Source organism: Ambystoma mexicanum, chromosome 2q (genome assembly GCF_040938575.1).
Source record: "Ambystoma mexicanum isolate Mex_15411 chromosome 2q, UKY_AmexF1_1, whole genome shotgun sequence".
NCBI classification, from domain to species: domain Eukaryota; kingdom Metazoa; phylum Chordata; class Amphibia; order Caudata; family Ambystomatidae; genus Ambystoma; species Ambystoma mexicanum.
The window spans coordinates 126069615-126097454 of NC_090924.1; the positions used below are offsets into that span (position 1 = coordinate 126069615).

The following is a 27840-nucleotide window of genomic DNA, read 5'->3' on the forward strand; positions in this document are numbered from 1 at the left end:
GGCATTCATTTGGCTCATACACCGACAAGGCTTTCAGCGGCAGGAACAAACTTCAGGAATAGGCATTCTTGGCCTCGAATCCTAAGGGGGGTGCAAACGCTGAGGACAATTCCGTCAAATGCTCAAAGGACCGTGGCTCGTTGGTCTAGGGGTATGATTCTCGCTTTGGGTGCGAGAGGTCCTGGGTTCAAATCCCGGACGAGCCCAATCAAGGTGGTTAACTTGAGCTCCTTTTTTTTGTTTTTTCAATGTTATTTTCATTGGACAGACTCTCTGGTTTTCTCGGTAAGCAGTAGTCGATGAACAATTCACTTCCTGAACCTCTTTGCGTGCCATGTCCTTGCGACAAGCACTTTGTGTTCTCTGTTAGCTCTCAGTAACATTCCTTGATTTGCTTGTGAGTTTTGGCCGTCCGATCTCAAAGTGGAAATATGTCCTTCCCTCTGTACGCTGCATAGGCCCTCAGCTGGCATACTTGTATATGTGCGCATGCTTGATAGGACGTATGTTTTAGGCTGGATTGTGTGAGCTTCAGGCGCAAGGCATTTGATTAGTCTTTAAGCAGGTCCACTTGCACTGCCCTTTGCACCTGTTCTCCCAGTCCCTACAAAGGTGAGCAAGCAGCTGTTTCTGTAGTGTAGTGGTTATCACGTTCGCCTCACACGCGAAAGGTCCCCCCGGTTCGAGACCGGGCAGAAACACTCTCTGCTGGCATTTTACACAAAATAGTTTTTTTCCCCTTTTGTCACACACAAATGTAAAGTATGAACTTATTTGCGTTCCCATGGAAATAGCATATGCTCTCAAGAGCTTGAGAAATACACTGGGAAGGCAAGCATCCTCACATGTATTCTGTATATGGGGCCAATAAAAAAATGCACGCGCTTGCATTTTGTGTATGTAATGTTGCAGAGCACAGAGAGGATTTATTTTCCCTACTGCTGGGTATTTGGGTCTCTGGGATCACAGTTGGGTCCGCTCCGTCCTCTGAAATGGTCCATATTAGTTACATAGGTTAGTGTACCAAAGAAATAATACATTTTCATATACAGCTTCTTCATTTCTGTGTTCTGAGGGATTACCAGTTGTAAGAAATGCACTTGCCGGTACAGTGATTCCCTGGCTTTCTCTGGCCCGAGAAAGCTTTTCCTCTGAAGTGGGAACAGAAGTTGGACTGCTTCTGCTGAACTTCCTGAAAGCAGAGCTGGCGGGAGGAGGGACTTTTTGAGTGCTGGGAAAATTTGAGCTGGAAATTTGCATCGGCTGGACAGAGATTGCTTGGAGCAGCCAAAATATAATAACGGCCATGGCGCTCAAGTAAAGCAGAAAGCTTTTAGTATACACCTTTTGCACTCTTGTCAACGAAGCTGGGCTCTGTGAATGCTCACCCTACGCAAGAAAAGAGAACAGACTTTGCTGGTGACCTAAATATATCTCGCCTGATCGAGCACGATCGAGCTCTGAGTGAGCAGCTGTGCAATGGTCATCTTTACCAAAGGGGAGATGCTGCTTTTTCCAGTGTCACGCCCATGCTCTCAGGGCTGGAGGGAGGAGGGCTGCTTTTTGTTTTTACAGGCAAAAGGAAAGGCCCAGCCCTCAGAGCTTCTGCCAATGCAGATCCCAGCAGGTGCAAAATAAAGGCTCTCCCCCACCTTGCCAGCTGCAGATTGATCAGAAGACTGCTAGTCTAGTGTGTTGGGCCACTTTCTCTCTTCTGTGTATCGTCCCCTCTTATTACATAAACAGCATAAGAGGAATAAAGGAAGGAAGGAAGGAAGGAAGGAACAGTGTATCGCAAGCACCTTCCACCCTGATGTCAATGGGCCACCAACCTTCGGGATGAGGAGGAGACCTGTGAAGACAGTCAGAGCGTGCCGACTGGGGCATTCATTTGGCTCATACACCGACAAGGCTTTCAGCGGCAGGAACAAACTTCAGGAATAGGCATTCTTGGCCTCGAATCCTAAGGGGGGTGCAAACGCTGAGGACAATTCCGTCAAATGCTCAAAGGACCGTGGCTCGTTGGTCTAGGGGTATGATTCTCGCTTTGGGTGCGAGAGATCCCGGGTTCAAATCCCGGACGAGCCCAATCAAGGTGGTTAACTTGAGCTCCTTTTTTTTGTTTTTTCAATGTTATTTTCATTGGACAGACTCTCTGGTTTTCTCGGTAAGCAGTAGTCGATGAACAATTCACTTCCTGAACCTCTTTGCGTGCCATGTCCTTGCGACAAGCACTTTGTGTTCTCTGTTAGCTCTCAGTAACATTCCTTGATTTGCTTGTGAGTTTTGGCCGTCCGATCTCAAAGTGGAAATATGTCCTTCCCTCTGTACGCTGCATAGGCCCTCAGCTGGCATACTTGTATATGTGCGCATGCTTGATAGGACGTATGTTTTAGGCTGGATTGTGTGAGCTTCAGGCGCAAGGCATTTGATTAGTCTTTAAGCAGGTCCACTTGCACTGCCCTTTGCACCTGTTCTCCCAGTCCCTACAAAGGTGAGCAAGCAGCTGTTTCTGTAGTGTAGTGGTTATCACGTTCGCCTCACACGCGAAAGGTCCCCGGTTCGAGACCGGGCAGAAACACTCTCTGCTGGCATTTTACACAAAATAGTTTTTTTCCCCTTTTGTCACACACAAATGTAAAGTATGAACTTATTTGCGTTCCCATGGAAATAGCATATGCTCTCAAGAGCTTGAGAAATACACTGGGAAGGCAAGCATCCTCACATGTATTCTGTATATGGGGCCAATAAAAAAATGCACGCGCTTGCATTTTGTGTATGTAATGTTGCAGAGCACAGAGAGGATTTATTTTCCCTACTGCTGGGTATTTGGGTCTCTGGGATCACAGTTGGGTCCGCTCCGTCCTCTGAAATGGTCCATATTAGTTACATAGGTTAGTGTACCAAAGAAATAATACATTTTCATATACAGCTTCTTCATTTCTGTGTTCTGAGGGATTACCAGTTGTAAGAAATGCACTTGCCGGTACAGTGATTCCCTGGCTTTCTCTGGCCCGAGAAAGCTTTTCCTCTGAAGTGGGAACAGAAGTTGGACTGCTTCTGCTGAACTTCCTGAAAGCAGAGCTGGCGGGAGGAGGGACTTTTTGAGTGCTGGGAAAATTTGAGCTGGAAATTTGCATCGGCTGGACAGAGATTGCTTGGAGCAGCCAAAATATAATAACGGCCATGGCGCTCAAGTAAAGCAGAAAGCTTTTAGTATACACCTTTTGCACTCTTGTCAACGAAGCTGGGCTCTGTGAATGCTCACCCTACGCAAGAAAAGAGAACAGACTTTGCTGGTGACCTAAATATATCTCGCCTGATCGAGCACGATCGAGCTCTGAGTGAGCAGCTGTGCAATGGTCATCTTTACCAAAGGGGAGATGCTGCTTTTTCCAGTGTCACGCCCATGCTCTCAGGGCTGGAGGGAGGAGGGCTGCTTTTTGTTTTTACAGGCAAAAGGAAAGGCCCAGCCCTCAGAGCTTCTGCCAATGCAGATCCCAACAGGTGCAAAATAAAGGCTCTCCCCCACCTTGCCAGCTGCAGATTGATCAGAAGACTGCTAGTCTAGTGTGTTGGGCCACTTTCTCTCTTCTGTGTATCGTCCCCTCTTATTACATAAACAGCATAAGAGGAATAAAGGAAGGAAGGAAGGAAGGAAGGAACAGTGTATCGCAAGCACCTTCCACCCTGATGTCAATGGGCCACCAACCTTCGGGATGAGGAGGAGACCTGTGAAGACAGTCAGAGTGTGCCGACTGGGGCATTCATTTGGCTCATACACCGACAAGGCTTTCAGCGGCAGGAACAAACTTCAGGAATAGGCATTCTTGGCCTCGAATCCTAAGGGGGGTGCAAACGCTGAGGACAATTCCGTCAAATGCTCAAAGGACCGTGGCTCGTTGGTCTAGGGGTATGATTCTCGCTTTGGGTGCGAGAAATCCCGGACGAGCCCAATCAAGGTGGTTAACTTGAGCTCCTTTTTTTTGTTTTTTCAATGTTATTTTCATTGGACAGACTCTCTGGTTTTCTCGGTAAGCAGTAGTCGATGAACAATTCACTTCCTGAACCTCTTTGCGTGCCATGTCCTTGCGACAAGCACTTTGTGTTCTCTGTTAGCTCTCAGTAACATTCCTTGATTTGCTTGTGAGTTTTGGCCGTCCGATCTCAAAGTGGAAATATGTCCTTCCCTCTGTACGCTGCATAGGCCCTCAGCTGGCATACTTGTATATGTGCGCATGCTTGATAGGACGTATGTTTTAGGCTGGATTGTGTGAGCTTCAGGCGCAAGGCATTTGATTAGTCTTTAAGCAGGTCCACTTGCACTGCCCTTTGCACCTGTTCTCCCAGTCCCTACAAAGGTGAGCAAGCAGCTGTTTCTGTAGTGTAGTGGTTATCACGTTCGCCTCACACGCGAAAGGTCCCCCCGGTTCGAGACCGGGCAGAAACACTCTCTGCTGGCATTTTACACAAAATAGTTTTTTTCCCCTTTTGTCACACACAAATGTAAAGTATGAACTTATTTGCGTTCCCATGGAAATAGCATATGCTCTCAAGAGCTTGAGAAATACACTGGGAAGGCAAGCATCCTCACATGTATTCTGTATATGGGGCCAATAAAAAAATGCACGCGCTTGCATTTTGTGTATGTAATGTTGCAGAGCACAGAGAGGATTTATTTTCCCTACTGCTGGGTATTTGGGTCTCTGGGATCACAGTTGGGTCCGCTCCGTCCTCTGAAATGGTCCATATTAGTTACATAGGTTAGTGTACCAAAGAAATAATACATTTTCATATACAGCTTCTTCATTTCTGTGTTCTGAGGGATTACCAGTTGTAAGAAATGCACTTGCCGGTACAGTGATTCCCTGGCTTTCTCTGGCCCGAGAAAGCTTTTCCTCTGAAGTGGGAACAGAAGTTGGACTGCTTCTGCTGAACTTCCTGAAAGCAGAGCTGGCGGGAGGAGGGACTTTTTGAGTGCTGGGAAAATTTGAGCTGGAAATTTGCATCGGCTGGACAGAGATTGCTTGGAGCAGCCAAAATATAATAACGGCCATGGCGCTCAAGTAAAGCAGAAAGCTTTTAGTATACACCTTTTGCACTCTTGTCAACGAAGCTGGGCTCTGTGAATGCTCACCCTACGCAAGAAAAGAGAACAGACTTTGCTGGTGACCTAAATATATCTCGCCTGATCGAGCACGATCGAGCTCTGAGTGAGCAGCTGTGCAATGGTCATCTTTACCAAAGGGGAGATGCTGCTTTTTCCAGTGTCACGCCCATGCTCTCAGGGCTGGAGGGAGGAGGGCTGCTTTTTGTTTTTACAGGCAAAAGGAAAGGCCCAGCCCTCAGAGCTTCTGCCAATGCAGATCCCAGCAGGTGCAAAATAAAGGCTCTCCCCCACCTTGCCAGCTGCAGATTGATCAGAAGACTGCTAGTCTAGTGTGTTGGGCCACTTTCTCTCTTCTGTGTATCGTCCCCTCTTATTACATAAACAGCATAAGAGGAATAAAGGAAGGAAGGAAGGAAGGAAGGAACAGTGTATCGCAAGCACCTTCCACCCTGATGTCAATGGGCCACCAACCTTCGGGATGAGGAGGAGACCTGTGAAGACAGTCAGAGCGTGCCGACTGGGGCATTCATTTGGCTCATACACCGACAAGGCTTTCAGCGGCAGGAACAAACTTCAGGAATAGGCATTCTTGGCCTCGAATCCTAAGGGGGGTGCAAACGCTGAGGACAATTCCGTCAAATGCTCAAAGGACCGTGGCTCGTTGGTCTAGGGGTATGATTCTCGCTTTGGGTGCGAGAGGGCCCGGGTTCAAATCCCGGACGAGCCCAATCAAGGTGGTTAACTTGAGCTCCTTTTTTTTGTTTTTTCAATGTTATTTTCATTGGACAGACTCTCTGGTTTTCTCGGTAAGCAGTAGTCGATGAACAATTCACTTCCTGAACCTCTTTGCGTGCCATGTCCTTGCGACAAGCACTTTGTGTTCTCTGTTAGCTCTCAGTAACATTCCTTGATTTGCTTGTGAGTTTTGGCCGTCCGATCTCAAAGTGGAAATATGTCCTTCCCTCTGTACGCTGCATAGGCCCTCAGCTGGCATACTTGTATATGTGCGCATGCTTGATAGGACGTATGTTTTAGGCTGGATTGTGTGAGCTTCAGGCGCAAGGCATTTGATTAGTCTTTAAGCAGGTCCACTTGCACTGCCCTTTGCACCTGTTCTCCCAGTCCCTACAAAGGTGAGCAAGCAGCTGTTTCTGTAGTGTAGTGGTTATAAAGGTCCCCGGTTCGAGACCGTGCAGAAACACTCTCTGCTGGCATTTTACACAAAATAGTTTTTTTCCCCTTTTGTCACACACAAATGTAAAGTATGAACTTATTTGCGTTCCCATGGAAATAGCATATGCTCTCAAGAGCTTGAGAAATACACTGGGAAGGCAAGCATCCTCACATGTATTCTGTATATGGGGCCAATAAAAAAATGCATGCGCTTGCATTTTGTGTATGTAATGTTGCAGAGCACAGAGAGGATTTATTTTCCCTACTGCTGGGTATTTGGGTCTCTGGGATCACAGTTGGGTCCGCTCCGTCCTCTGAAATGGTCCATATTAGTTACATAGGTTAGTGTACCAAAGAAATAATACATTTTCATATACAGCTTCTTCATTTCTGTGTTCTGAGGGATTACCAGTTGTAAGAAATGCACTTGCCGGTACAGTGATTCCCTGGCTTTCTCTGGCCCGAGAAAGCTTTTCCTCTGAAGTGGGAACAGAAGTTGGACTGCTTCTGCTGAACTTCCTGAAAGCAGAGCTGGCGGGAGGAGGGACTTTTTGAGTGCTGGGAAAATTTGAGCTGGAAATTTGCATCGGCTGGACAGAGATTGCTTGGAGCAGCCAAAATATAATAACGGCCATGGCGCTCAAGTAAAGCAGAAAGCTTTTAGTATACACCTTTTGCACTCTTGTCAACGAAGCTGGGCTCTGTGAATGCTCACCCTACGCAAGAAAAGAGAACAGACTTTGCTGGTGACCTAAATATATCTCGCCTGATCGAGCACGATCGAGCTCTGAGTGAGCAGCTGTGCAATGGTCATCTTTACCAAAGGGGAGATGCTGCTTTTTCCAGTGTCACGCCCATGCTCTCAGGGCTGGAGGGAGGAGGGCTGCTTTTTGTTTTTACAGGCAAAAGGAAAGGCCCAGCCCTCAGAGCTTCTGCCAATGCAGATCCCAGCAGGTGCAAAATAAAGGCTCTCCCCCACCTTGCCAGCTGCAGATTGATCAGAAGACTGCTAGTCTGGTGTGTTGGGCCACTTTCTCTCTTCTGTGTATCGTCCCCTCTTATTACATAAACAGCATAAGAGGAATAAAGGAAGGAAGGAAGGAAGGAAGGAACAGTGTATCGCAAGCACCTTCCACCCTGATGTCAATGGGCCACCAACCTTCGGGATGAGGAGGAGACCTGTGAAGACAGTCAGAGCGTGCCGACTGGGGCATTCATTTGGCTCATACACCGACAAGGCTTTCAGCGGCAGGAACAAACTTCAGGAATAGGCATTCTTGGCCTCGAATCCTAAGGGGGGTGCAAACGCTGAGGACAATTCCGTCAAATGCTCAAAGGACCGTGGCTCGTTGGTCTAGGGGTATGATTCTCGCTTTGGGTGCGAGAGGTCCCGGGTTCAAATCCCGGACGAGCCCAATCAAGGTGGTTAACTTGAGCTCCTTTTTTTTGTTTTTTCAATGTTATTTTCATTGGACAGACTCTCTGGTTTTCTCGGTAAGCAGTAGTCGATGAACAATTCACTTCCTGAACCTCTTTGCGTGCCATGTCCTTGCGACAAGCACTTTGTGTTCTCTGTTAGCTCTCAGTAACATTCCTTGATTTGCTTGTGAGTTTTGGCCGTCCGATCTCAAAGTGGAAATATGTCCTTCCCTCTGTACGCTGCATAGGCCCTCAGCTGGCATACTTGTATATGTGCGCATGCTTGATAGGACGTATGTTTTAGGCTGGATTGTGTGAGCTTCAGGCGCAAGGCATTTGATTAGTCTTTAAGCAGGTCCACTTGCACTGCCCTTTGCACCTGTTCTCCCAGTCCCTACAAAGGTGAGCAAGCAGCTGTTTCTGTAGTGTAGTGGTTATCACGTTCGCCTCACACGCGAAAGGTCCCCGGTTCGAGACCGGGCAGAAACACTCTCTGCTAGCATTTTACACAAAATAGTTTTTTCCCCTTTTGTCACACACAAATGTAAAGTATGAACTTATTTGCGTTCCCATGGAAATAGCATATGCTCTCAAGAGCTTGAGAAATACACTGGGAAGGCAAGCACCCTCACATGTATTCTGTATATGGGGCCAATAAAAAAATGCACGCGCTTGCATTTTGTGTATGTAATGTTGCAGAGCACAGAGAGGATTTATTTTCCCTACTGCTGGGTATTTGGGTCTCTGGGATCACAGTTGGGTCCGCTCCGTCCTCTGAAATGGTCCATATTAGTTACATAGGTTAGTGTACCAAAGAAATAATACATTTTCATATACAGCTTCTTCATTTCTGTGTTCTGAGGGATTACCAGTTGTAAGAAATGCACTTGCCGGTACAGTGATTCCCTGGCTTTCTCTGGCCCGAGAAAGCTTTTCCTCTGAAGTGGGAACAGAAGTTGGACTGCTTCTGCTGAACTTCCTGAAAGCAGAGCTGGCGGGAGGAGGGACTTTTTGAGTGCTGGGAAAATTTGAGCTGGAAATTTGCATCGGCTGGACAGAGATTGCTTGGAGCAGCCAAAATATAATAACGGCCATGGCGCTCAAGTAAAGCAGAAAGCTTTTAGTATAAACCTTTTGCACTCTTGTCAACGAAGCTGGGCTCTGTGAATGCTCACCCTACGCAAGAAAAGAGAACAGACTTTGCTGGTGACCTAAATATATCTCGCCTGATCGAGCACGATCGAGCTCTGAGTGAGCAGCTGTGCAATGGTCATCTTTACCAAAGGGGAGATGCTGCTTTTTCCAGTGTCACGCCCATGCTCTCAGGGCTGGAGGGAGGAGGGCTGCTTTTTGTTTTTACAGGCAAAAGGAAAGGCCCAGCCCTCAGAGCTTCTGCCAATGCAGATCCCAGCAGGTGCAAAATAAAGGCTCTCCCCCACCTTGCCAGCTGCAGATTGATCAGAAGACTGCTAGTCTAGTGTGTTGGGCCACTTTCTCTCTTCTGTGTATCGTCCCCTCTTATTACATAAACAGCATAAGAGGAATAAAGGAAGGAAGGAAGGAAGGAAGGAACAGTGTATCGCAAGCACCTTCCACCCTGATGTCAATGGGCCACCAACCTTCGGGATGAGGAGGAGACCTGTGAAGACAGTCAGAGCGTGCCGACTGGGGCATTCATTTGGCTCATACACCGACAAGGCTTTCAGCGGCAGGAACAAACTTCAGGAATAGGCATTCTTGGCCTCGAATCCTAAGGGGGGTGCAAACGCTGAGGACAATTCCGTCAAATGCTCAAAGGACCGTGGCTCGTTGGTCTAGGGGTATGATTCTCGCTTTGGGTGCGAGAGGTCCCGGGTTCAAATCCCGGACGAGCCCAATCAAAGTGGTTAACTTGAGCTCCTTTTTTTTGTTTTTTCAATGTTATTTTCATTGGACAGACTCTCTGGTTTTCTCGGTAAGCAGTAGTCGATGAACAATTCACTTCCTGAACCTCTTTGCGTGCCATGTCCTTGCGACAAGCACTTTGTGTTCTCTGTTAGCTCTCAGTAACATTCCTTGATTTGCTTGTGAGTTTTGGCCGTCCGATCTCAAAGTGGAAATATGTCCTTCCCTCTGTACGCTGCATAGGCCCTCAGCTGGCATACTTGTATATGTGCGCATGCTTGATAGGACGTATGTTTTAGGCTGGATTGTGTGAGCTTCAGGCGCAAGGCATTTGATTAGTCTTTAAGCAGGTCCACTTGCACTGCCCTTTGCACCTGTTCTCCCAGTCCCTACAAAGGTGAGCAAGCAGCTGTTTCTGTAGTGTAGTGGTTATAAAGGTCCCCGGTTCGAGACCGGGCAGAAACACTCTCTGCTGGCATTTTACACAAAATAGTTTTTTTCCCCTTTTGTCACACACAAATGTAAAGTATGAACTTATTTGCGTTCCCATGGAAATAGCATATGCTCTCAAGAGCTTGAGAAATACACTGGGAAGGCAAGCATCCTCACATGTATTCTGTATATGGGGCCAATAAAAAAATGCACGCGCTTGCATTTTGTGTATGTAATGTTGCAGAGCACAGAGAGGATTTATTTTCCCTACTGCTGGGTATTTGGGTCTCTGGGATCACAGTTGGGTCCGCTCCGTCCTCTGAAATGGTCCATATTAGTTACATAGGTTAGTGTACCAAAGAAATAATACATTTTCATATACAGCTTCTTCATTTCTGTGTTCTGAGGGATTACCAGTTGTAAGAAATGCACTTGCCGGTACAGTGATTCCCTGGCTTTCTCTGGCCCGAGAAAGCTTTTCCTCTGAAGTGGGAACAGAAGTTGGACTGCTTCTGCTGAACTTCCTGAAAGCAGAGCTGGCGGGAGGAGGGACTTTTTGAGTGCTGGGAAAATTTGAGCTGGAAATTTGCATCGGCTGGACAGAGATTGCTTGGAGCAGCCAAAATATAATAACGGCCATGGCGCTCAAGTAAAGCAGAAAGCTTTTAGTATACACCTTTTGCACTCTTGTCAACGAAGCTGGGCTCTGTGAATGCTCACCCTACGCAAGAAAAGAGAACAGACTTTGCTGGTGACCTAAATATATCTCGCCTGATCGAGCACGATCGAGCTCTGAGTGAGCAGCTGTGCAATGGTCATCTTTACCAAAGGGGAGATGCTGCTTTTTCCAGTGTCACGCCTATGCTCTCAGGGCTGGAGGGAGGAGGGCTGCTTTTTGTTTTTACAGGCAAAAGGAAAGGCCCAGCCCTCAGAGCTTCTGCCAATGCAGATCCCAGCAGGTGCAAAATAAAGGCTCTCCCCCACCTTGCCAGCTGCAGATTGATCAGAAGACTGCTAGTCTAGTGTGTTGGGCCACTTTCTCTCTTCTGTGTATCGTCCCCTCTTATTACATAAACAGCATAAGAGGAATAAAGGAAGGAAGGAAGGAAGGAAGGAACAGTGTATCGCAAGCACCTTCCACCCTGATGTCAATGGGCCACCAACCTTCGGGATGAGGAGGAGACCTGTGAAGACAGTCAGAGCGTGCCGACTGGGGCATTCATTTGGCTCATACACCGACAAGGCTTTCAGCGGCAGGAACAAACTTCAGGAATAGGCATTCTTGGCCTCGAATCCTAAGGGGGGTGCAAACGCTGAGGACAATTCCGTCAAATGCTCAAAGGACCGTGGCTCGTTGGTCTAGGGGTATGATTCTCGCTTTGGGTGCGAGCCCAATCAAGGTGGTTAACTTGAGCTCCTTTTTTTTGTTTTTTCAATGTTATTTTCATTGGACAGACTCTCTGGTTTTCTCGGTAAGCAGTAGTCGATGAACAATTCACTTCCTGAACCTCTTTGCGTGCCATGTCCTTGCAACAAGCACTTTGTGTTCTCTGTTAGCTCTCAGTAACATTCCTTGATTTGCTTGTGAGTTTTGGCCGTCCGATCTCAAAGTGGAAATATGTCCTTCCCTCTGTACGCTGCATAGGCCCTCAGCTGGCATACTTGTATATGTGCGCATGCTTGATAGGACGTATGTTTTAGGCTGGATTGTGTGAGCTTCAGGCGCAAGGCATTTGATTAGTCTTTAAGCAGGTCCACTTGCACTGCCCTTTGCACCTGTTCTCCCAGTCCCTACAAAGGTGAGCAAGCAGCTGTTTCTGTAGTGTAGTGGTTATCACGTTCGCCTCACACGCGAAAGGTCCCCGGTTCGAGACCGGGCAGAAACACTCTCTGCTGGCATTTTACACAAAATAGTTTTTTTCCCCTTTTGTCACACACAAATGTAAAGTATGAACTTATTTGCGTTCCCATGGAAATAGCATATGCTCTCAAGAGCTTGAGAAATACACTGGGAAGGCAAGCATCCTCACATGTATTCTGTATATGGGGCCAATAAAAAAATGCACGCGCTTGCATTTTGTGTATGTAATGTTGCAGAGCACAGAGAGGATTTATTTTCCCTACTGCTGGGTATTTGGGTCTCTGGGATCACAGTTGGGTCCGCTCCGTCCTCTGAAATGGTCCATATTAGTTACATAGGTTAGTGTACCAAAGAAATAATACATTTTCATATACAGCTTCTTCATTTCTGTGTTCTGAGGGATTACCAGTTGTAAGAAATGCACTTGCCGGTACAGTGATTCCCTGGCTTTCTCTGGCCCGAGAAAGCTTTTCCTCTGAAGTGGGAACAGAAGTTGGACTGCTTCTGCTGAACTTCCTGAAAGCAGAGCTGGCGGGAGGAGGGACTTTTTGAGTGCTGGGAAAATTTGAGCTGGAAATTTGCATCGGCTGGACAGAGATTGCTTGGAGCAGCCAAAATATAATAACGGCCATGGCGCTCAAGTAAAGCAGAAAGCTTTTAGTATACACCTTTTGCACTCTTGTCAACGAAGCTGGGCTCTGTGAATGCTCACCCTACGCAAGAAAAGAGAACAGACTTTGCTGGTGACCTAAATATATCTCGCCTGATCGAGCACGATCGAGCTCTGAGTGAGCAGCTGTGCAATGGTCATCTTTACCAAAGGGGAGATGCTGCTTTTTCCAGTGTCACGCCCATGCTCTCAGGGCTGGAGGGAGGAGGGCTGCTTTTTGTTTTTACAGGCAAAAGGAAAGGCCCAGCCCTCAGAGCTTCTGCCAATGCAGATCCCAGCAGGTGCAAAATAAAGGCTCTCCCCCACCTTGCCAGCTGCAGATTGATCAGAAGACTGCTAGTCTAGTGTGTTGGGCCACTTTCTCTCTTCTGTGTATCGTCCCCTCTTATTACATAAACAGCATAAGAGGAATAAAGGAAGGAAGGAAGGAACAGTGTATCGCAAGCACCTTCCACCCTGATGTCAATGGGCCACCAACCTTCGGGATGAGGAGGAGACCTGTGAAGACAGTCAGAGCGTGCCGACTGGGGCATTCATTTGGCTCATACACCGACAAGGCTTTCAGCGGCAGGAACAAACTTCAGGAATAGGCATTCTTGGCCTCGAATCCTAAGGGGGGTGCAAACGCTGAGGACAATTCCGTCAAATGCTCAAAGGACCGTGGCTCGTTGGTCTAGGGGTATGATTCTCGCTTTGGGTGCGAGAGGTCCCGGGTTCAAATCCCGGACGAGCCCAATCAAGGTGGTTAACTTGAGCTCCTTTTTTTTGTTTTTTCAATGTTATTTTCATTGGACAGACTCTCTGGTTTTCTCGGTAAGCAGTAGTCGATGAACAATTCACTTCCTGAACCTCTTTGCGTGCCATGTCCTTGCGACAAGCACTTTGTGTTCTCTGTTAGCTCTCAGTAACATTCCTTGATTTGCTTGTGAGTTTTGGCCGTCCGATCTCAAAGTGGAAATATGTCCTTCCCTCTGTACGCTGCATAGGCCCTCAGCTGGCATACTTGTATATGTGCGCATGCTTGATAGGACGTATGTTTTAGGCTGGATTGTGTGAGCTTCAGGCGCAAGGCATTTGATTAGTCTTTAAGCAGGTCCACTTGCACTGCCCTTTGCACCTGTTCTCCCAGTCCCTACAAAGGTGAGCAAGCAGCTGTTTCTGTAGTGTAGTGGTTATAAAGGTCCCCGGTTCGAGACCGGGCAGAAACACTCTCTGCTGGCATTTTACACAAAATAGTTTTTTTCCCCTTTTGTCACACACAAATGTAAAGTATGAACTTATTTGCGTTCCCATGGAAATAGCATATGCTCTCAAGAGCTTGAGAAATACACTGGGAAGGCAAGCATCCTCACATGTATTCTGTATATGGGGCCAATAAAAAAATGCACGCGCTTGCATTTTGTGTATGTAATGTTGCAGAGCACAGAGAGGATTTATTTTCCCTACTGCTGGGTATTTGGGTCTCTGGGATCACAGTTGGGTCCGCTCCGTCCTCTGAAATGGTCCATATTAGTTACATAGGTTAGTGTACCAAAGAAATAATACATTTTCATATACAGCTTCTTCATTTCTGTGTTCTGAGGGATTACCAGTTGTAAGAAATGCACTTGCCGGTACAGTGATTCCCTGGCTTTCTCTGGCCCGAGAAAGCTTTTCCTCTGAAGTGGGAACAGAAGTTGGACTGCTTCTGCTGAACTTCCTGAAAGCAGAGCTGGCGGGAGGAGGGACTTTTTGAGTGCTGGGAAAATTTGAGCTGGAAATTTGCATCGGCTGGACAGAGATTGCTTGGAGCAGCCAAAATATAATAACGGCCATGGCGCTCAAGTAAAGCAGAAAGCTTTTAGTATACACCTTTTGCACTCTTGTCAACGAAGCTGGGCTCTGTGAATGCTCACCCTACGCAAGAAAAGAGAACAGACTTTGCTGGTGACCTAAATATATCTCGCCTGATCGAGCACGATCGAGCTCTGAGTGAGCAGCTGTGCAATGGTCATCTTTACCAAAGGGGAGATGCTGCTTTTTCCAGTGTCACGCCCATGCTCTCAGGGCTGGAGGGAGGAGGGCTGCTTTTTGTTTTTACAGGCAAAAGGAAAGGCCCAGCCCTCAGAGCTTCTGCCAATGCAGATCCCAGCAGGTGCAAAATAAAGGCTCTCCCCCACCTTGCCAGCTGCAGATTGATCAGAAGACTGCTAGTCTAGTGTGTTGGGCCACTTTCTCTCTTCTGTGTATCGTCCCCTCTTATTACATAAACAGCATAAGAGGAATAAAGGAAGGAAGGAAGGAAGGAAGGAACAGTGTATCGCAAGCACCTTCCACCCTGATGTCAATGGGCCACCAACCTTCGGGATGAGGAGGAGACCTGTGAAGACAGTCAGAGCGTGCCGACTGGGGCATTCATTTGGCTCATACACCGACAAGGCTTTCAGCGGCAGGAACAAACTTCAGGAATAGGCATTCTTGGCCTCGAATCCTAAGGGGGGTGCAAACGCTGAGGACAATTCCGTCAAATGCTCAAAGGACCGTGGCTCGTTGGTCTAGGGGTATGATTCTCGCTTTGGGTGCGAGAGGTCCCGGGATTTCGAGCCCAATCAAGGTGGTTAACTTGAGCTCCTTTTTTTTGTTTTTTCAATGTTATTTTCATTGGACAGACTCTCTGGTTTTCTCGGTAAGCAGTAGTCGATGAACAATTCACTTCCTGAACCTCTTTGCGTGCCATGTCCTTGCGACAAGCACTTTGTGTTCTCTGTTAGCTCTCAGTAACATTCCTTGATTTGCTTGTGAGTTTTGGCCGTCCGATCTCAAAGTGGAAATATGTCCTTCCCTCTGTACGCTGCATAGGCCCTCAGCTGGCATACTTGTATATGTGCGCATGCTTGATAGGACGTATGTTTTAGGCTGGATTGTGTGAGCTTCAGGCGCAAGGCATTTGATTAGTCTTTAAGCAGGTCCACTTGCACTGCCCTTTGCACCTGTTCTCCCAGTCCCTACAAAGGTGAGCAAGCAGCTGTTTCTGTAGTGTAGTGGTTATAAAGGTCCCCGGTTCGAGACCGGGCAGAAACACTCTCTGCTGGCATTTTACACAAAATAGTTTTTTTCCCCTTTTGTCACACACAAATGTAAAGTATGAACTTATTTGCGTTCCCATGGAAATAGCATATGCTCTCAAGAGCTTGAGAAATACACTGGGAAGGCAAGCATCCTCACATGTATTCTGTATATGGGGCCAATAAAAAAATGCACGCGCTTGCATTTTGTGTATGTAATGTTGCAGAGCACAGAGAGGATTTATTTTCCCTACTGCTGGGTATTTGGGTCTCTGGGATCACAGTTGGGTCCGCTCCGTCCTCTGAAATGGTCCATATTAGTTACATAGGTTAGTGTACCAAAGAAATAATACATTTTCATATACAGCTTCTTCATTTCTGTGTTCTGAGGGATTACCAGTTGTAAGAAATGCACTTGCCGGTACAGTGATTCCCTGGCTTTCTCTGGCCCGAGAAAGCTTTTCCTCTGAAGTGGGATTAGAAGTTGGACTGCTTCTGCTGAACTTCCTGAAAGCAGAGCTGGCGGGAGGAGGGACTTTTTGAGTGCTGGGAAAATTTGAGCTGGAAATTTGCATCGGCTGGACAGAGATTGCTTGGAGCAGCCAAAATATAATAACGGCCATGGCGCTCAAGTAAAGCAGAAAGCTTTTAGTATACACCTTTTGCACTCTTGTCAACGAAGCTGGGCTCTGTGAATGCTCACCCTACGCAAGAAAAGAGAACAGACTTTGCTGGTGACCTAAATATATCTCGCCTGATCGAGCACGATCGAGCTCTGAGTGAGCAGCTGTGCAATGGTCATCTTTACCAAAGGGGAGATGCTGCTTTTTCCAGTGTCACGCCCATGCTCTCAGGGCTGGAGGGAGGAGGGCTGCTTTTTGTTTTTACAGGCAAAAGGAAAGGCCCAGCCCTCAGAGCTTCTGCCAATGCAGATCCCAGCAGGTGCAAAATAAAGGCTCTCCCCCACCTTGCCAGCTGCAGATTGATCAGAAGACTGCTAGTCTAGTGTGTTGGGCCACTTTCTCTCTTCTGTGTATCGTCCCCTCTTATTACATAAACAGCATAAGAGGAATAAAGGAAGGAAGGAAGGAAGGAAGGAACAGTGTATCGCAAGCACCTTCCACCCTGATGTCAATGGGCCACCAACCTTCGGGATGAGGAGGAGACCTGTGAAGACAGTCAGAGCGTGCCGACTGGGGCATTCATTTGGCTCATACACCGACAAGGCTTTCAGCGGCAGGAACAAACTTCAGGAATAGGCATTCTTGGCCTCGAATCCTAAGGGGGGTGCAAACGCTGAGGACAATTCCGTCAAATGCTCAAAGAACCGTGGCTCGTTGGTCTAGGGGTATGATTCTCGCTTTGGGTGCGAGAGGTCCCGGGTTCAAATCCCGGACGAGCCCAATCAAGGTGGTTAACTTGAGCTCCTTTTTTTTGTTTTTTCAATGTTATTTTCATTGGACAGACTCTCTGGTTTTCTCGGTAAGCAGTAGTCGATGAACAATTCACTTCCTGAACCTCTTTGCGTGCCATGTCCTTGCGACAAGCACTTTGTGTTCTCTGTTAGCTCTCAGTAACATTCCTTGATTTGCTTGTGAGTTTTGGCCGTCCGATCTCAAAGTGGAAATATGTCCTTCCCTCTGTACGCTGCATAGGCCCTCAGCTGGCATACTTGTATATGTGCGCATGCTTGATAGGACGTATGTTTTAGGCTGGATTGTGTGAGCTTCAGGCGCAAGGCATTTGATTAGTCTTTAAGCAGGTCCACTTGCACTGCCCTTTGCACCTGTTCTCCCAGTCCCTACAAAGGTGAGCAAGCAGCTGTTTCTGTAGTGTAGTGGTTATCACGTTCGCCTCACACGCGAAAGGTCCCCGGTTCGAGACCGGGCAGAAACACTCTCTGCTGGCATTTTACACAAAATAGTTTTTTTCCCCTTTTGTCACACACAAATGTAAAGTATGAACTTATTTGCGTTCCCATGGAAATAGCATATGCTCTCAAGAGCTTGAGAAATACACTGGGAAGGCAAGCATCCTCACATGTATTCTGTATATGGGGCCAATAAAAAAATGCACGCGCTTGCATTTTGTGTATGTAATGTTGCAGAGCACAGAGAGGATTTATTTTCCCTACTGCTGGGTATTTGGGTCTCTGGGATCACAGTTGGGTCCGCTCCGTCCTCTGAAATGGTCCATATTAGTTACATAGGTTAGTGTACCAAAGAAATAATACATTTTCATATACAGCTTCTTCATTTCTGTGTTCTGAGGGATTACCAGTTGTAAGAAATGCACTTGCCGGTACAGTGATTTCCTGGCTTTCTCTGGCCCGAGAAAGCTTTTCCTCTGAAGTGGGAACAGAAGTTGGACTGCTTCTGCTGAACTTCCTGAAAGCAGAGCTGGCGGGAGGAGGGACTTTTTGAGTGCTGGGAAAATTTGAGCTGGAAATTTGCATCGGCTGGACAGAGATTGCTTGGAGCAGCCAAAATATAATAACGGCCATGGCGCTCAAGTAAAGCAGAAAGCTTTTAGTATACACCTTTTGCACTCTTGTCAACGAAGCTGGGCTCTGTGAATGCTCACCCTACGCAAGAAAAGAGAACAGACTTTGCTGGTGACCTAAATATATCTCGCCTGATCGAGCACGATCGAGCTCTGAGTGAGCAGCTGTGCAATGGTCATCTTTACCAAAGGGGAGATGCTGCTTTTTCCAGTGTCACGCCCATGCTCTCAGGGCTGGAGGGAGGAGGGCTGCTTTTTGTTTTTACAGGCAAAAGGAAAGGCCCAGCCCTCAGAGCTTCTGCCAATGCAGATCCCAGCAGGTGCAAAATAAAGGCTCTCCCCCACCTTGCCAGCTGCAGATTGATCAGAAGACTGCTAGTCTAGTGTGTTGGGCCACTTTCTCTCTTCTGTGTATCGTCCCCTCTTATTACATAAACAGCATAAGAGGAATAAAGGAAGGAAGGAAGGAAGGAACAGTGTATCGCAAGCACCTTCCACCCTGATGTCAATGGGCCACCAACCTTCGGGATGAGGAGGAGACCTGTGAAGACAGTCAGAGCGTGCCGACTGGGGCATTCATTTGGCTCATACACCGACAAGGCTTTCAGCGGCAGGAACAAACTTCAGGAATAGGCATTCTTGGCCTCGAATCCTAAGGGGGGTGCAAATGCTGAGGACAATTCCGTCAAATGCTCAAAGGACCGTGGCTCGTTGGTCTAGGGGTATGATTCTCGCTTTGGGTGCGAGGGTTCAAATCCCGGACGAGCCCAATCAAGGTGGTTACGAGCCCAATCAAGGTGGTTAACTTGAGCTCCTTTTTTTTGTTTTTTCAATGTTATTTTCATTGGACAGACTCTCTGGTTTTCTCGGTAAGCAGTAGTCGATGAACAATTCACTTCCTGAACCTCTTTGCGTGCCATGTCCTTGCGACAAGCACTTTGTGTTCTCTGTTAGCTCTCAGTAACATTCCTTGATTTGCTTGTGAGTTTTGGCCGTCCGATCTCAAAGTGGAAATATGTCCTTCCCTCTGTACGCTGCATAGGCCCTCAGCTGGCATACTTGTATATGTGCGCATGCTTGATAGGACGTATGTTTTAGGCTGGATTGTGTGAGCTTCAGGCGCAAGGCATTTGATTAGTCTTTAAGCAGGTCCACTTGCACTGCCCTTTGCACCTGTTCTCCCAGTCCCTACAAAGGTGAGCAAGCAGCTGTTTCTGTAGTGTAGTGGTTATAAAGGTCCCCGGTTCGAGACCGGGCAGAAACACTCTCTGCTGGCATTTTACACAAAATAGTTTTTTTCCCCTTTTGTCACACACAAATGTAAAGTATGAACTTATTTGCGTTCCCATGGAAATAGCATATGCTCTCAAGAGCTTGAGAAATACACTGGGAAGGCAAGCATCCTCACATGTATTCTGTATATGGGGCCAATAAAAAAATGCACGCGCTTGCATTTTGTGTATGTAATGTTGCAGAGCACAGAGAGGATTTATTTTCCCTACTGCTGGGTATTTGGGTCTCTGGGATCACAGTTGGGTCCGCTCCGTCCTCTGAAATGGTCCATATTAGTTACATAGGTTAGTGTACCAAAGAAATAATACATTTTCATATACAGCTTCTTCATTTCTGTGTTCTGAGGGATTACCAGTTGTAAGAAATGCACTTGCCGGTACAGTGATTCCCTGGCTTTCTCTGGCCCGAGAAAGCTTTTCCTCTGAAGTGGGAACAGAAGTTGGACTGCTTCTGCTGAACTTCCTGAAAGCAGAGCTGGCGGGAGGAGGGACTTTTTGAGTGCTGGGAAAATTTGAGCTGGAAATTTGCATCGGCTGGACAGAGATTGCTTGGAGCAGCCAAAATATAATAACGGCCATGGCGCTCAAGTAAAGCAGAAAGCTTTTAGTATACACCTTTTGCACTCTTGTCAACGAAGCTGGGCTCTGTGAATGCTCACCCTACGCAAGAAAAGAGAACAGACTTTGCTGGTGACCTAAATATATCTCGCCTGATCGAGCACGATCGAGCTCTGAGTGAGCAGCTGTGCAATGGTCATCTTTACCAAAGGGGAGATGCTGCTTTTTCCAGTGTCACGCCTATGCTCTCAGGGCTGGAGGGAGGAGGGCTGCTTTTTGTTTTTACAGGCAAAAGGAAAGGCCCAGCCCTCAGAGCTTCTGCCAATGCAGATCCCAGCAGGTGCAAAATAAAGGCTCTCCCCCACCTTGCCAGCTGCAGATTGATCAGAAGACTGCTAGTCTAGTGTGTTGGGCCACTTTCTCTCTTCTGTGTATCGTCCCCTCTTATTACATAAACAGCATAAGAGGTGTTAGGGAGAATTCTCTGGTTAGGCTGAATTTCCCTACCTAGTGAGTCCCCCAGCAGCTTTGCTGGATTTCTGGGGTTTAATTTTTTTCTCCTGCCAAGAGTGAGACTCTTTTACCCTCACTCTTGGACATGTTGAAGTGTGTTTTCTTGGTTAAACCTTGTGTTGAATGGGCTATGGGGTCTTTTACTCCATAGGGCCTCATGTATTTTTGTGATGTGGGTCACACAGCACCCTCTGTGCCGTGACCCAGGGGTGTCCTAGGGACTCCCCAACATAGACTCCATACCCTGGGACTGACTACTGTCTCCCAGGGCATGTAAAGTCACCAAAGACTTTGCTAGTCTTGAATCCTGAACAGAACCAGTACAAACCATCATATTGTGGACGTACTGGCTGGGGCAATTCGATTGCCCCAGGGTCTGTTAGTCGAGGGGGCACGTCTCCGTCCCCCCTGATCGAGTTTTGGCTGGTGGCAGTGGAAACTACTTTTTATATTCGACCGCGAATATTTCCCTATGGGATTTCCCATTGTTTTAGGCTAACACATTTAATTATTTATTTACGGTAGCCTTAAACATACCGCCGGTTTATATATTTATTTTTATAACTCCGGTTGGGACTTTTTGCCAAAACTTGATTCTAAAATGGCGTTGGTGTTCGCCTCTGTAACTCTGACCCAAAGTGGAGCCCTTTGTTCCACTTTTGGCGGGCTTCTCCACAGAAGCCCTCCCAAGTGGTGCCACTCTGTCTGGGGTACTTAGGAGGGGTGGAGGGGGATTTAGGCACCCTGGACTGAGTTACCTTGGTAACTCAAGTCGCACTCCGTCCTGATTGGCCCAAGTGGTGAGCCGCCCGGCTCACCACTTAGCATGTTTGAGTGACAGCTAGGCTGGGTGAATGGGGGTTTGCTGCATAAAAGCAGGGCTTTGGGGACTGGGACTTCAGAAGTCGCCACAGGACCAAGAATCCGACGAGGGAAGAGCTGAGCCGACCTGCTTCGACGACACCACCCGGTGGAGCCCTGCTGAACCGTCTCACCACTTTTTCCCGACGACCGAGGAGAACTCTTAACGGAGTGGCTCCTTCCCTTGACTGGTGGGGACAACCAGTTTTCGCCTTCTTTCCGTCCTTTTGAGGTATCTCGTGGCCGCCTTGCCTGTGCCAAGCACCCCGGCATCCGGAATACCACACTTTACCCCCATACCGCGAAAGTCGGTACCAACCCTTTAACCGGAGGACTCCGCGGCTGGTTTCTTCCCGGGCAGTGCTACGACCTTTCTCTTCTGCTCTTCAGCGAGATATTCTTCTCCCCTGACCGACGTCGAGCCTTGCTGTCGCTGCCTGGAACAACTGCCCCCGCTGGAGGATCCTTTCCGCTTAAGGTACTGTGTTCCGCCTGGCTTCCCTTGCTACCGACTGTACGGGGTAGATTTAGTCCCCGGCTTTCGAACCTGGGAGTGCCTGGGACACTTTGGCTAAACTTTCTGAGCCACTCTAAACTCTTTTTGACTCTTTGCAAGACTTTGAATCTCTAACTAACAGTGTGATCTTGGGCACATTTTCGCTCCGGCTACTCTAAGAGTGGGCCCTGCCTAGTGACTTTTGCTCACCTGTGACTTTATTCTTCTTTAAGCCTATTGCAAGTGTTCTGGACCTTAGAGTGGTGTGTCTAACCTATTTCTGCTTTTTCTCTCCCTTTCTTGGAAACTACTAGAGTGTCATCTAACGTTAAGCACTCACCTCTGTTTTAATTAAGTGGTGTTAACCTAGAGTTGTCTAGATAGGAGAAAGGATTGAATTTACTTTCAGTATAACTGTGTTGAAGTGCTTTTACTATATTTTTGCTAGAGTGTTTTTAACTTATGTGTATTTTAAATAAATAACTATATACTTTTGAAACCAAGCTCTGGTCAGTGTTTGCTTGTGCTATTGTGTTTTGGTACATATTGTGTATACTTTACATACTGCCTAACTCTTCTTGAGAGAAGTCTGACTGCTCAGCCACAGCTACCAGGTAAATCTGGGTGGTACAGACTGCTACCAAAGGGGTTTACTGCTCTACCTGTAGTCTTAAATCTTTTGCAGTGTTCCCCAAGGGAACTGCACAGGTTTCTGCCTAACACTGGTGTACAGCGGTGGGATTTGTATTGAGTATACATTTTATTGTGCTTTAGATACCTTAGTGCAACTAACCACAAAGCTTAGCACTGAAAAAGTAAAACCTCTAACATGTCAGTTATAGAAAGCTATAGTCAAGAGTCCCTTGCAGCCAAAACTGCTGATTGTTTAAGAATGCTCTGTAAACATAAGGATCTCCTGACTAAGGGCAAGAAAATGGAGCTGATTGAAAGATTGTTAGCTAACCAAAGTCTGGGTGATGGTTCAGAAGAGCCTACCACTCCAGCAACTGTAGATGACAGTATTGAAGTTAACATGGAGCAAAATGTTGATGTTTCTGAGGAAGAGTCAGAAGAGGAGGGTGAGGCTGTTGTAACTGTCCCCCCTAGGCCTCTGCCTGCTCTACCTGCTGTGCCTACTGGACCTTTACCAGGTCCCACATTTAGTCCTCAGTACTTTGAACTGGAGAAAATGAAGCTAGAATTGGAGTATAAGAAACTTAATGCTCAAACTGACAAAGAACTAAGGCTAAGGGAAATGGAGCTCAAGTATGACTTAGAAATGAAGAAATTATCTGTTGAGAATGTTTCTCTCTCTGGCTCCTCTAGAAGTTCCAGTCCTAAAAGACCCCGGATGCCTAAAGAATTGGTTGGTATGTATGAGCCTAAGTTGGATGTGTTGGATTGGTTGTCTCTGTTTGAATATAATCATGGGCTCCAGAACATCACAGGAAATGACTTACTCACCTGGTTGTTCTCTAGGCTTCCCCCTGTTGCAACTGATGTGGTAATGGAGATGGGGGAGGAGGATAGGAAGGACTATGAATGTGTGAAACTAGCTTTGATAGCTAGGTTTGGGAAGACCCCTTCCCAGTATCTTAAGAGGTTTAGGAGCCTCAAAAAGCATGATGGTACCCCTTGGGCTACCTGGGTGAGTGAATGTTTGAAAAACTTAGAGGGATGGATTAAGGGTTACAAGGTGAACACTTATGAGGGGATGAGAAATCTCTTTATGTTGGAGTCAATTTATGATGCCTGCTCTCCTGAGCTCAGACAGCACTTGGCTGATTCACAGGAATTGGATCCTAGGAAGCTAGCTAAGGCTGCTGACTTGTGGGTTGCCAACAGGGCCACTCACAAGGATTCTGGGGTAACTCAGAAGAAGGATGGGGAGAAACAGCCTAAAAAGGACTCCAAAGAGAATTCTAATAATTCCTATCCCAAAGAGGGCCCCAAACCACAAAATAACCAGGGTAAGCCACATGGGAAACCGAGTCAGACTACTGTACCTTCTGGCCACAAGCCAGAAGGAGGTCAGAACAAGCCACCCTTCCAGAGAGCATTTGGACAATGCTATGTCTGTCAGGGTACTGACCATATCAAAGGAGATCCCAAGTGCAAGGGTAAACCTGCAGGGATCAGCACAGTCTCCTTAGCCTTCACTCCTGAGGATGAAGTACAGATGGCTAGTGCCCACTTTGAACTCTTTGCTGAAGAACCCTTGGGTCTTCAAGCCACTGTAAACTTAGAGCCTATGGGTCTGGTTAGTCCCCAGAATAGGGTTGTGTATAACTCCCTACCTGTTAACTCTAAGGTGTATTATGTGGACAGTGTTCTTGTCAATGGCCAGGATACTCCTGCCAGGAGAGACACTGGGGCCAGCAGAACAGTAGTGGATGAAAGCTTCTTTCAACCTGAGGATGTGGCCAAAGCACCCAAAGGTCCCACTAAGATGTCTGGAGGCCCTGTCCAAATGGTTCCTATTCTACCAGCCCTCATTCAGTGTAACAACATGACAGTGAGGATCCCTGTCAGTGTTCAGACTGAGGTACCTGGGAAGGTCCTGTTGGGGAATGACCTAAGAACTCTAGGAGTAGTGTCACATACCCCCAGGCCTCCCAGTATGGAGAAGCAGAACTTAACCAAATTGGCTAGACAGGCTACCTTGAAGGACCCTTCTAAGCCTGTGGGACCCTCTACTGAGAACCCCACTACAAGCCCTGGTGTTAGTAAGTTGACCTCTAACCCAGGCACATTTCAGGATAGTATGCTAGGAACATGGGAGCCCCAACCAAGCTCCACCCTTGTTCCCCTAGTTTCCGAGTCTCTGACCCCCCCTGCTTCTGAGGAAGAGGTGGATAGACCAACTAGGCCCCTATCTGGACCTGAGAGAACTGGTAATTCTCAGTGCTGGTGGAAAACCAGAAAAGAAAAGTCTAAGGCCAAAAACCTTCGGACTGTTGGACCTTCTACTGAAGACCCCAACTCCAATCCTAATATTAGGGGGGAAACTCCTAAAATAGGTAAAGGTAGATCTAAGAGGAAGGGGAAGCAGGTACATTGCCTAACCCCAACCCCTCCAACCAAGAGGCCTAAGACCCAACCTGCTCCCACAAGAGAGGTGGTGAGGAACCTTGGAGGCCCCTCTAGATCTAAGGGAATCCTTTATAAGGACCCCTTCAAAAAGCCTAACATAGGTTCAGAAGTTGTACCAACTTCTGAGGGACTGGTCAACCAGATCCCCTATAACAAAAAGACTGATGTTCCTCAAAGGGTCTGTAGGTCCGTTAGCTTGCAAAAGAAAACCTTTGAGTTCTCCATTGAACATAGGTCAAGGTGTCACCATCAAAATGCTGATGGACTCTCTAGGATGTATATCATCGACTAGAGGTATGAGGTTCATCCAGGAGTGGATTAAATCCTCCTGTCCCTTAGTCTGGGGGGGGCGAGTGTTAGGGAGAATTCTCTGGTTAGGCTGAATTTCCCTACCTAGTGAGTCCCCCAGCAGCTTTGCTGGATTTCTGGGGTTTAATTTTTTTCTCCTGCCAAGAGTGAGACTCTTTTACCCTCACTCTTGGACATGTTGAAGTGTGTTTTCTTGGTTAAACCTTGTGTTGAATGGGCTATGGGGTCTTTTACTCCATAGGGCCTCATGTATTTTTGTGATGTGGGTCACACAGCACCCTCTGTGCCGTGACCCAGGGGTGTCCTAGGGACTCCCCAACATAGACTCCATACCCTGGGACTGACTACTGTCTCCCAGGGCATGTAAAGTCACCAAAGACTTTGCTAGTCTTGAATCCTGAACAGAACCAGTACAAACCATCATATTGTGGACGTACTGGCTGGGGCAATTCGATTGCCCCAGGGTCTGTTAGTCGAGGGGGCACGTCTCCGTCCCCCCTGATCGAGTTTTGGCTGGTGGCAGTGGAAACTACTTTTTATATTCGACCGCGAATATTTCCCTATGGGATTTCCCATTGTTTTAGGCTAACACATTTAATTATTTATTTACGGTAGCCTTAAACATACCGCCGGTTTATATATTTATTTTTATAACTCCGGTTGGGACTTTTTGCCAAAACTTGATTCTAAAATGGCGTTGGTGTTCGCCTCTGTAACTCTGACCCAAAGTGGAGCCCTTTGTTCCACTTTTGGCGGGCTTCTCCACAGAAGCCCTCCCAAGTGGTGCCACTCTGTCTGGGGTACTTAGGAGGGGTGGAGGGGGATTTAGGCACCCTGGACTGAGTTACCTTGGTAACTCAAGTCGCACTCCGTCCTGATTGGCCCAAGTGGTGAGCCGCCCGGCTCACCACTTAGCATGTTTGAGTGACAGCTAGGCTGGGTGAATGGGGGTTTGCTGCATAAAAGCAGGGCTTTGGGGACTGGGACTTCAGAAGTCGCCACAGGACCAAGAATCCGACGAGGGAAGAGCTGAGCCGACCTGCTTCGACGACACCACCCGGTGGAGCCCTGCTGAACCGTCTCACCACTTTTTCCCGACGACCGAGGAGAACTCTTAACGGAGTGGCTCCTTCCCTTGACTGGTGGGGACAACCAGTTTTCGCCTTCTTTCCGTCCTTTTGAGGTATCTCGTGGCCGCCTTGCCTGTGCCAAGCACCCCGGCATCCGGAATACCACACTTTACCCCCATACCGCGAAAGTCGGTACCAACCCTTTAACCGGAGGACTCCGCGGCTGGTTTCTTCCCGGGCAGTGCTACGACCTTTCTCTTCTGCTCTTCAGCGAGATATTCTTCTCCCCTGACCGACGTCGAGCCTTGCTGTCGCTGCCTGGAACAACTGCCCCCGCTGGAGGATCCTTTCCGCTTAAGGTACTGTGTTCCGCCTGGCTTCCCTTGCTACCGACTGTACGGGGTAGATTTAGTCCCCGGCTTTCGAACCTGGGAGTGCCTGGGACACTTTGGCTAAACTTTCTGAGCCACTCTAAACTCTTTTTGACTCTTTGCAAGACTTTGAATCTCTAACTAACAGTGTGATCTTGGGCACATTTTCGCTCCGGCTACTCTAAGAGTGGGCCCTGCCTAGTGACTTTTGCTCACCTGTGACTTTATTCTTCTTTAAGCCTATTGCAAGTGTTCTGGACCTTAGAGTGGTGTGTCTAACCTATTTCTGCTTTTTCTCTCCCTTTCTTGGAAACTACTAGAGTGTCATCTAACGTTAAGCACTCACCTCTGTTTTAATTAAGTGGTGTTAACCTAGAGTTGTCTAGATAGGAGAAAGGATTGAATTTACTTTCAGTATAACTGTGTTGAAGTGCTTTTACTATATTTTTGCTAGAGTGTTTTTAACTTATGTGTATTTTAAATAAATAACTATATACTTTTGAAACCAAGCTCTGGTCAGTGTTTGCTTGTGCTATTGTGTTTTGGTACATATTGTGTATACTTTACATACTGCCTAACTCTTCTTGAGAGAAGTCTGACTGCTCAGCCACAGCTACCAGGTAAATCTGGGTGGTACAGACTGCTACCAAAGGGGTTTACTGCTCTACCTGTAGTCTTAAATCTTTTGCAGTGTTCCCCAAGGGAACTGCACAGGTTTCTGCCTAACAGAGGAATAAAGGAAGGAAGGAAGGAAGGAAGGAACAGTGTATCGCAAGCACCTTCCACCCTGATGTCAATGGGCCACCAACCTTCGGGATGAGGAGGAGACCTGTGAAGACAGTCAGAGCGTGCCGACTGGGGCATTCATTTGGCTCATACACCGACAAGGCTTTCAGCGGCAGGAACAAACTTCAGGAATAGGCATTCTTGGCCTCGAATCCTAAGGGGGGTGCAAACGCTGAGGACAATTCCGTCAAATGCTCAAAGGACCGTGGCTCGTTGGTCTAGGGGTATGATTCTCGCTTTGGGTGCGAGAGGTCCCGGGTTCAAATCCCGGACGAGCCCAATCAAGGTGGTTAACTTGAGCTCCTTTTTTTTGTTTTTTCAATGTTATTTTCATTGGACAGACTCTCTGGTTTTCTCGGTAAGCAGTAGTCGATGAACAATTCACTTCCTGAACCT

At 47.4% G+C, this 27840-nt stretch overlaps 14 non-coding genes across 14 annotated transcripts; all 14 read left to right on the forward strand.

Moving 5' to 3' along the window:
* The first annotated feature begins 134 nt into the window (after nt 1-134).
* Nucleotides 135-206, forward strand: TRNAP-UGG (transfer RNA proline (anticodon UGG)). The gene has a single exon. It is a non-coding gene; the product is annotated as a tRNA-Pro (tRNA).
* Nucleotides 207-626: 420 nt separating this feature from the next.
* Nucleotides 627-701, forward strand: TRNAV-CAC (transfer RNA valine (anticodon CAC)). The gene has a single exon. It is a non-coding gene; the product is annotated as a tRNA-Val (tRNA).
* Nucleotides 702-2016: 1315 nt separating this feature from the next.
* Nucleotides 2017-2088, forward strand: TRNAP-UGG (transfer RNA proline (anticodon UGG)). The gene has a single exon. It is a non-coding gene; the product is annotated as a tRNA-Pro (tRNA).
* A 420-nt stretch (nt 2089-2508) lies between these two features.
* Nucleotides 2509-2581, forward strand: TRNAV-CAC (transfer RNA valine (anticodon CAC)). The gene has a single exon. It is a non-coding gene; the product is annotated as a tRNA-Val (tRNA).
* Nucleotides 2582-4375: 1794 nt separating this feature from the next.
* TRNAV-CAC (transfer RNA valine (anticodon CAC)) lies at nt 4376-4450 on the forward strand. Its single transcript has one exon. It is a non-coding gene; the product is annotated as a tRNA-Val (tRNA).
* Nucleotides 4451-5765: 1315 nt separating this feature from the next.
* On the forward strand, nt 5766-5837 carry TRNAP-UGG (transfer RNA proline (anticodon UGG)). Its single transcript has one exon. It is a non-coding gene; the product is annotated as a tRNA-Pro (tRNA).
* A 1789-nt stretch (nt 5838-7626) lies between these two features.
* On the forward strand, nt 7627-7698 carry TRNAP-UGG (transfer RNA proline (anticodon UGG)). The gene has a single exon. It is a non-coding gene; the product is annotated as a tRNA-Pro (tRNA).
* Nucleotides 7699-8118: 420 nt separating this feature from the next.
* Nucleotides 8119-8191, forward strand: TRNAV-CAC (transfer RNA valine (anticodon CAC)). Its single transcript has one exon. It is a non-coding gene; the product is annotated as a tRNA-Val (tRNA).
* A 1314-nt stretch (nt 8192-9505) lies between these two features.
* On the forward strand, nt 9506-9577 carry TRNAP-UGG (transfer RNA proline (anticodon UGG)). Its single transcript has one exon. It is a non-coding gene; the product is annotated as a tRNA-Pro (tRNA).
* Nucleotides 9578-11831: 2254 nt separating this feature from the next.
* Nucleotides 11832-11904, forward strand: TRNAV-CAC (transfer RNA valine (anticodon CAC)). The gene has a single exon. It is a non-coding gene; the product is annotated as a tRNA-Val (tRNA).
* Nucleotides 11905-13211: 1307 nt separating this feature from the next.
* On the forward strand, nt 13212-13283 carry TRNAP-UGG (transfer RNA proline (anticodon UGG)). Its single transcript has one exon. It is a non-coding gene; the product is annotated as a tRNA-Pro (tRNA).
* A 3641-nt stretch (nt 13284-16924) lies between these two features.
* On the forward strand, nt 16925-16996 carry TRNAP-UGG (transfer RNA proline (anticodon UGG)). The gene has a single exon. It is a non-coding gene; the product is annotated as a tRNA-Pro (tRNA).
* Nucleotides 16997-17416: 420 nt separating this feature from the next.
* Nucleotides 17417-17489, forward strand: TRNAV-CAC (transfer RNA valine (anticodon CAC)). Its single transcript has one exon. It is a non-coding gene; the product is annotated as a tRNA-Val (tRNA).
* Nucleotides 17490-27651: 10162 nt separating this feature from the next.
* TRNAP-UGG (transfer RNA proline (anticodon UGG)) lies at nt 27652-27723 on the forward strand. Its single transcript has one exon. It is a non-coding gene; the product is annotated as a tRNA-Pro (tRNA).
* The last annotated feature ends 117 nt before the right edge of the window (nt 27724-27840 follow it).